Source organism: Hippocampus comes, unplaced genomic scaffold (genome assembly GCF_001891065.2).
Source record: "Hippocampus comes isolate QL1 unplaced genomic scaffold, H_comes_QL1_v1.1 scaffold105, whole genome shotgun sequence".
In the NCBI taxonomy this organism is placed as follows: Eukaryota; Metazoa; Chordata; class Actinopteri; order Syngnathiformes; family Syngnathidae; genus Hippocampus; species Hippocampus comes.
Window position 1 is genome coordinate 2,287,142 of NW_017806235.1, and position 7,726 is coordinate 2,294,867.

Genomic DNA, 7,726 nt, shown 5'->3' on the forward strand with positions numbered 1-7,726 from the left:
GTGTGTGTGTGTGTGTGTGTGTGTGTGTGTGTGTGTGTGTACGCGTCTGTCTGTGCGGAATAGGGGCCATTGCTAAAGGACATTACAGAAAATCTGGCCCTCTACATTGACCCAAAAATAGTAGCGTTATGAAAGCTGTTTATGGAAAGAAGGCTGAAGAAGTAAGTGTCAAAACAGAAAATATTGCATCATCAATTAATTTTAATTTCCAATTATTTCTTTCTCCTAAACCACGTGTCAAACTCAAGGCCTTTTTTTTTGTGGTGACCCAATTCTCGACTTGATGTTTCTTGTTCAATGAATTTGCTGTTCGTTTACTTTTTGCACATACTGAAGCTATGTTTTTCCAATGAATCCATTCTTAGCAAAAGGACTTTTTTTTTTTGCTTTGAGTTGAGAGCAAACATTTGTATGGTAGCAGTGAACGCAACTCACTTCACAGCAAGAAGCAACTTAGCAGATGGCGCATCTACACGTGTAGACGGACAATATAACTGTAGCCACAGGCATATATTCTTTATCCTCTGTGAGCAATGACTTCTGTTACTGTAGCTTATTTAAAGCACCGCTGTATTTATATTTAGTTGTCACTATTTTTCATTCATTCTAATTTTAAATTCAAGTGTGAAATACAATAATATATTTCGATATGCAACAATATTGAGGTGATCACTTATAATGACGCTTTCCAGGAAAACCATCACTACAACGTGGCCCACAAGGAAAATAATGACATTCGGAACCGTTATTGCCAATATATTCCTCTTATGGACTCACATGTTAATTTCAGCAGAGAGAGGCGGACGTTGATAAGAAAAAAAAATCATTAAACTCCAATTGGCCCGGCGCAAACACTCCATCACCGCATTCAGCTAAGGCCTACTCTCGGTGTTGCAGGAAAACACTTTTTTTTTTTTTTTTTTAGGGTCTTACATCTGAACAAAGCAGAGGGATCAGAGGAGAAATCAATAGCAAAACAGCATCCATTAACAGAGTCCTTATGGAGCCCGAAGCTGTTCATCTACTGAGAATCACACTTCAAAGTGCGAAAAAGGAGAAGATTGAGGCATGTGAGACCGATTGACCCGATGTGAGTCAAGCGCACGTTCTGACGGACTGACGTACACACACACCGATGCCCATAATGTGTGCCAAGCACACAAACGCACGAGTTGGTGCTTCAGTAGCGCTCTTGGCCAGAAGTCATGTGGTTAGAGTTAATGAATAATGTTCCCCCTCTGCACTAAGGTTTGGCTGTACGGATGGCATTAGATAGATTAGCCACACACCCGCGTGCACACGCAAGCGCACATAAGCAATTAAACAGGAAAGTAGAAAAAAAAGGTTTTACGCAATCACATGTCCAAGTCATTAAGTGGCGATGCTCTTCAAACATAAGGTGCTGTTTTAATCCGCATTAACATTCAGTATGAGCAGGGGGCAAGAGTGCATATGCATGTTGGAAAGAGTAAAGTGTAATAGACCAGCTTTAACACCAAAGACACCAAAATGACCTACATCAGCTTTTAATGAAGTCTTAAACATAAGAGCTCAATTTAAAGCAGGCAATTATGAGCTCACACCCGCGCGCACAGACTTTTACTGTTACAGCTTGTAAAGAGAGATCCAACCTTCACTTTTGTTCAACTCTTTCAATGCAAATTATAAACAGAACACCCATTGTACCACTGCCAAAATAGTTTCTGACTTACATTAATGTCCGAGATTTTGCACATGGGGAGGACACCTGCGTGTTACGAGTCGGATACAAGTAGGAAGCTAGTAGTGTGTGACACATAGCGAGTGGGAACTGGTAGTAATAGCTACTAGTGCATCACAGTAGTTTACCAAGGTTTAATTTCGGACAAGTAGGCCAAAAGTCACACTTGTAGCAGGGGGAAAAAAAAACAACATTACAAATAAGAGACAGTCTATTGGTGTGTTAAATTGTTTCACCACTTATGACCTTGGGATGTATTTTCATGATCAGTGTAAATTCTTAGCAGAGGGGCAGAGGCAGGTTAGATGTGATGTTGGTAATTTAACAGGCAGTATATCTGCGAGAGGGAGAGCTGCGCAATAGTGGGAGTGGTCAGAGCCAACTTCAACCTCATCCAGCCCCAACACTGATGCTATGCTGCCCAGTGAGGCGTTTAAAAAAAATGGACAAAATGAGCAATTTTCTACTTCAGTGCAATTTTGAACAATTTCAAAATTATGGTGTGTTTGTGTATAACGCCACAAGCTACAGTTCATGTCAGACCACAGCAGAAAAACTCAAGAGTTAGAGTTAATTAACACGTGATTTTTTTTTTTTTGTAAAAATGTGAAAATGATTTGGAAAAGAGTCCAAATGGCAATGCGACAGTTACATCTCGTTACGTTCCCTTTTAATCATCCGAAGCACACAGAGAGACACAGCAGTCTCGGCGTCACATCAAAGACGACTCCAATTCCCCGTTCCACTATAGCAACAGAATGAGGCATGTGCGACAGGCACTCAGGGTCCCAAAACAGCATGCATCTAATTAACAATTCTGTTTCATGTGTTAAAAGAGTGCTAATGGAATTTCTGAATGGATTTCCGATACATTATGTCTGAAATTGCATTGCATAACTGGAATGAAAAGCTTTGGCAAATGGACATTGCTTGCAACGTAAGTGCACCATTTTAAGGTCAGCTTGAAGGTCAAGCCGCTGTCCGGTACAATGTGGCCGTGGTGGCTAAGTTCTAGCCACAAGAAACTTCCCTCTCGGGCCTAAACAACCATGAGCGAGGGGAAAGAGAGGCAGGCAGACAGGCTGAGAGCCTCAAGACCCCCGGGGGTCACATGAGAGAAAATTCCGAGCGGGGAGTAAATTGAAGTAAGCAAAATGAAAAGGGCACAGGGAGCAAAACACGACGGTCTGCTGTGACAATGGGGATGAAATTAAGAAAAGCAAAAAACAAAAACAAAAAACAGATGAGGAGGTTGCATCACAGAAGTGAATATTTACCCCGCCACTTCAAAATGAGGGCAAACATTCTTCTTTATTGATGCACCCTTTACTTCACATAATTTGACATCAGACGCCGGAACACCAAAAACAAGATGCCGTGTGTTTGCACACAATCGAGGGTAATAGAACACATGCCGCCTGCTTGAAATGTTGTGCCAAATGAGACTGGAAAGATCATTAAATCCCATTTAGTTGGTGACCTCTGATACAAGCGCCAAGGTCATGCGCAGTGTATTCTCCAGTGATTCATTCTGTATGCATGTGAACAAGAAGTGAGTGTGCTATGTGTGTGTATGTGTGTGGGGGGGTTACTATCATCGGTGTGTGTGTCTTTGCCCTTGTCCATACATGGAGCCTCATCACCGTCCAGCAACCAAGCAGGACAATCACAAGCGCCTTGGCGCATCCCTCAAGGTCAAATGCTGTCAGCAGGCACATTCTACGATTCGGAGCTCCTTGATTACGACCACTACATCCGTTGTCATCTTGCCAATCAAACGGACTTAGTACAGAGCACTTCAATGTGTCACAGGATTCACTTATCAAGTATCTGTGTGGATAGATTTAAAAAAAACTGAGCTGCATGCGACAAAAACTGACAAAGGCCATGACTGAGGAGAACAATAGTCTTGGGTGAGTTCTTTTCTATTGTTTGTCCCAAGGAAAATAAAAGCGTCCAGATAAGCCGAGGAAAGCCAGCGCAGAAGATGAAAAACACATAAAGCTGTCTTCCATGGGAATTGGAAAACCTCCTACAGCAACGCGAGGCTTAAAAAGTGTCGGACTCATGCGGGAGCGTCGTATTGCAGTCGACTAGGCGGCGGGGCCTGATCAAAACTCTCACTTGCAGCCAAGTAATGGTCACTTCAATGAGGAAACGGAGCAAAGTGGCTCACCCGTGTGCAAAATCGGGAAAATGGAAGATTACAGAAAGTGAACTCTGGTGTTGTTGACTGATGGAAAAATGAAAAATGTGAAGCTAGCAACAGCAAAGCATAAATCCATGGATGCCATGTGAGGGTTGTTAAAAAAAAATGTAAAAAAGTCAGCTATGCCCGAGAAACACTACAGATGTACGTATGAAGATTCAAGTGATGAGTTCAAAACCAAATGTCATCTCTGCCCGCCACCTTTCAGTTAAGCAAGGCATACACAGTGGAAAAAAACTGTTAAAGTTGACCTTTAATATGATTGTGAAGGCCGATTTTTTTTTTTTATTCAGGTCTAGCAGGGGCGGGCGTTAAGTCACATATGTGCAAAGAAGGAAGTATGTCAAGTAAGTATTTCAAGCAAGTACCGCGATACTGTGGACAGCAAGTCCAGTCCAAACTTTTCAAGTCATGTAATTCAGGTCAACAGGAAGTCGAATCTTTCATACTTAACTGCAGCATATACCAACTCCTAAAATCAACTTTAGTGTGACTTGAGTCATGTTATGCGTTTCCGGTCTCCCGCCTGCGGCTCCGCTATCGGATTTCTGATTGTGCAGGTGTACCGAAATAAAGTGTCCAGTGAGTGGACATTATATTGTACCACGTCAGCTTCCTCCTGACTGATTTGCTAATCTGATTTTATTGAATCCCTATTCTCCCTTCTGTCTTTCCCCCCCGACTATCAGTCTTCCCTGAGATAGTACGAGAACACATCGAGTCTCATCTTTTCGCACTTGTATTTCATTCAGGCTTCAGCAGCAGATAGGACGATGAGGCTGTGCACGTTTGTCACACAATTCCTTTTCAAGGTAGGAGCGTACACGAGGGGAGATAAGACGCGGAAATAACTTATAAAGACAAGATAGCAAAAGCCTATCACGTGTCTCCCTTCTTGCAAAATTCCATCAATGCTGGTGAGCTCGGGGATGGTTCGCAACTCCTTTTTGTTTCGTTTTTTTTTTTTTTTGCTCATGTTTTGACTTCACAGAGGGGGGTGGAAAACTGGTCACAACGATAAAGTGAGAACCCCAAACAAGTTAATGAGGAACAGGAAATAATGAGCTGATTGCATGATTCCAGGCACTGCTTATTCGGCAGCAATTTCGTATTTCCAGATCCTGTATGCGCAGGATTTAGTGCGCAATGAAACATCGAGTGGCTGCTGCTTACGAGCCAACGCCAAGGTCGCACTTTGCTCAGGTTCAACATGTGTAAATGGCCATGAAATTAACACCCGTTCTTTAGTTTAATGGTTAAGGAGGATGCCGTGATGCAGGGAAGAGGTAGAAGTGTCTGTCAATAAAGAAAGACTTCACGTGGAAAGAACCGACGTGCAAACCTGCTTTCCCAAAACACCCCAAATTCTTTTTAATAAGGAATATGGTCATCTATAATATTGTGCTTTATAAAACATTTTATGGTAACATAATCAAATTTTTTTTTTTTTTTTTTTTGGAGTGCGGTAGTCATTTAAAAACTCAATTTTGTTGAATATTTTGGGATGTAATTCCACTTTCTGACACGAAATGGTGGCACAGTATGGTACATAACACTAAATTCGAAAGAAGAGAAAACAGAAAGTGTCAGCCGAATTTTTCTGACTGTTGAGTGTTTCAACCCTCTTCAATCCTGCTTTTTATGCCTACAGAATGCTGTAAATTCAGATGGAAGTAAATCCTTTTATACACACTCCCGAACTGCTTTTACACACACACACGTCAGGTTAGCACTACAGCCAACAGCTATATGCATCCGGCAGTACACAAGCAAGCCTGGCCGCACGCCTTCAGCTACAGTCACGTTAAGTCAAGTTATGCAGTCTGGTAACTCCACTCATGTCATTAGCAATGTCAAGATTGGGCTCATGTTCAACAGGGCATGAATGGGTGGAGTTTCTTTTGCACACAGTATATGACAAAGGGGTATACGAGTCATTGAGAAATAAAAGTGTTTCACAGCACAGATATAATTACGCTGAAAGTAAGCGAGAAAAAAAAAAAGACTTAAACATCTCCTCAGGAACCTGGCCACTTCTGCTAAAATCGAGTACATCCTTAGTTAAGCAGATCATTCAATTCTATCTCCGAAATGAAATAATTCATATGTATAATATAATCAGAGCCTGGTTCATTCTTTTGTGGAAAAAAAAATGAAAAAAATGACTCAGACCATTACTTTAGGAAGCTGTGCAACATTTGATTTGAAACATTCACTTCTACAACATTCGTCAGAAATCAAAATGTCCTGGTGAGCTATTTTTAGAACCCCCCCCCCACCCCCCACTACTCCCATGATCTTTTGGGGGCAACCTGGTGCCCGCGGGCGCCATGTTAGTGACCCCTGACCTCCAGCATATTAAAATAACACCTCTTCGTCAATTTTTCCGGATGTGGCCCTTATTCCGAAAAGTTTTTGAGAGCCTTGTCAAAATGGGTAGCCTTGAAGATGCACACACACATTTACGATCCTTGTCAAATGGTGTTTTTGTTACCATATTCAGCTACGTAAGAGGGTCGAAATATTGGCCGTGCTACTCAGTAAGATCGTTTGCAGTTCCACAACCACAGTCAAAATAAACATGCACATTTGTGCGTGTGTGTGTGTGCGTGTGTGTGTGTGTGTGTGTGTGTTCATACCCAGGACTGAACGGTGGTCCCTGATGCCTCCTCATCTGCCCAGCTGTACGCGTAAACGAATGTATTTTCTGTCGTCCGTCTCTCTTGGCGACCAAAATGCCACCGCACGTGTCGCGTTCCTCAGGTTCCCCCCCCCCCCCCCCCTCAGTGTCGCCCCCTCTCACTCTGGAAGTCTGGCATCGGCACCTGCCGCTCACACCTCCTCCTTCTGTCTGTCTCTCGCCCCGCTGCTCCTTCAATCCCTCCCTCTGGCCGGATCGTGCGAACACACCTCCCAGTTCACTCTTGGTTGGATATTTTGTCCGCCGAATGAATCCAGGGGCAAAAATGTCAGCATTCACAAGGATGTGGAGGCAGCGGGGTGAGGGTAGATGCGAAATTCGTGCCGTCCTTGAGGGGCGCGCATGTCCATGGATCAAGGTGCCCTCCAGCTCCTCCTGCAGATCAGGTGTGAGGTCGTCACAGAGGAGATGCAGGATGTGGTGGTTGCCTCTGCCCGCTTCAGTATGAGAGTCCCTCTCATTTAGTATGCTTTTCATCGCTCCCCCTCTCTCTCCCTTTCTCTCTCGCTCTTTATCTCAAATCCCCCTCCCCTCCCTGCCTTCATACGTTCAGTCACTGCCTATCTTCTACTGCTGCTGCTGTTGCTGCTGCTTGGGATCTTCTTGACTCCGAAATCACAGAGTTGTCTTGTGAATGGTTGAGGGAGGCTCGCTCAACATTCAGTCTGGAGGAAAAAACAAACTGATTAGAAGGGCTAAGGAAAGGAAAACAGGAAGGAAAGACGTTTTTCACAGAAAACATTATTTTACGTACACAGTCGAGGAAACATGGCTTATCCGTGCACTTTTTTATCTTGAAAAGATCAGTAACTTTGTGGGCCCTGGAAAGGGCGTCGTTCAAGTTCCCAAAAGGGGACATTTCTGGAGATCATCCTTCTATTCATCCGTCCATTCACTACCGCTGAGTCGGGTCGCGGGGGCAACAGCTTTACACCAAGTACCATCGCAAAAGAATACATCGCTCTCCAAATACCACCATTATGAACAACATAGTTTAGCTTACAGTCTGCTTGCTTAAGGCAAATGCTTACGTCAACAATTATTAGCCTTTAAGCAACTGATGTTTGAACACAAACTGCGCAGCAACACATGTAGA

The 7,726-nt window shown here is 43.3% G+C and overlaps 1 protein-coding gene across 1 annotated transcript in view; it reads right to left on the reverse strand.

Annotated features, from left to right (window-relative positions):
- The window catches only part of lingo3b (leucine rich repeat and Ig domain containing 3b), a 28,570-nt gene extending 21,301 nt beyond the window's left edge, over positions 1–7,269 (reverse strand). The window contains exon 1 of the mRNA XM_019856830.1: positions 6,569–7,269. The gene's annotated coding sequence lies outside the window, so the exon portion shown is untranslated. The remainder of the gene's footprint in view (positions 1–6,568) is intronic.
- Between the last annotated feature and the right edge of the window lie 457 nt (positions 7,270–7,726).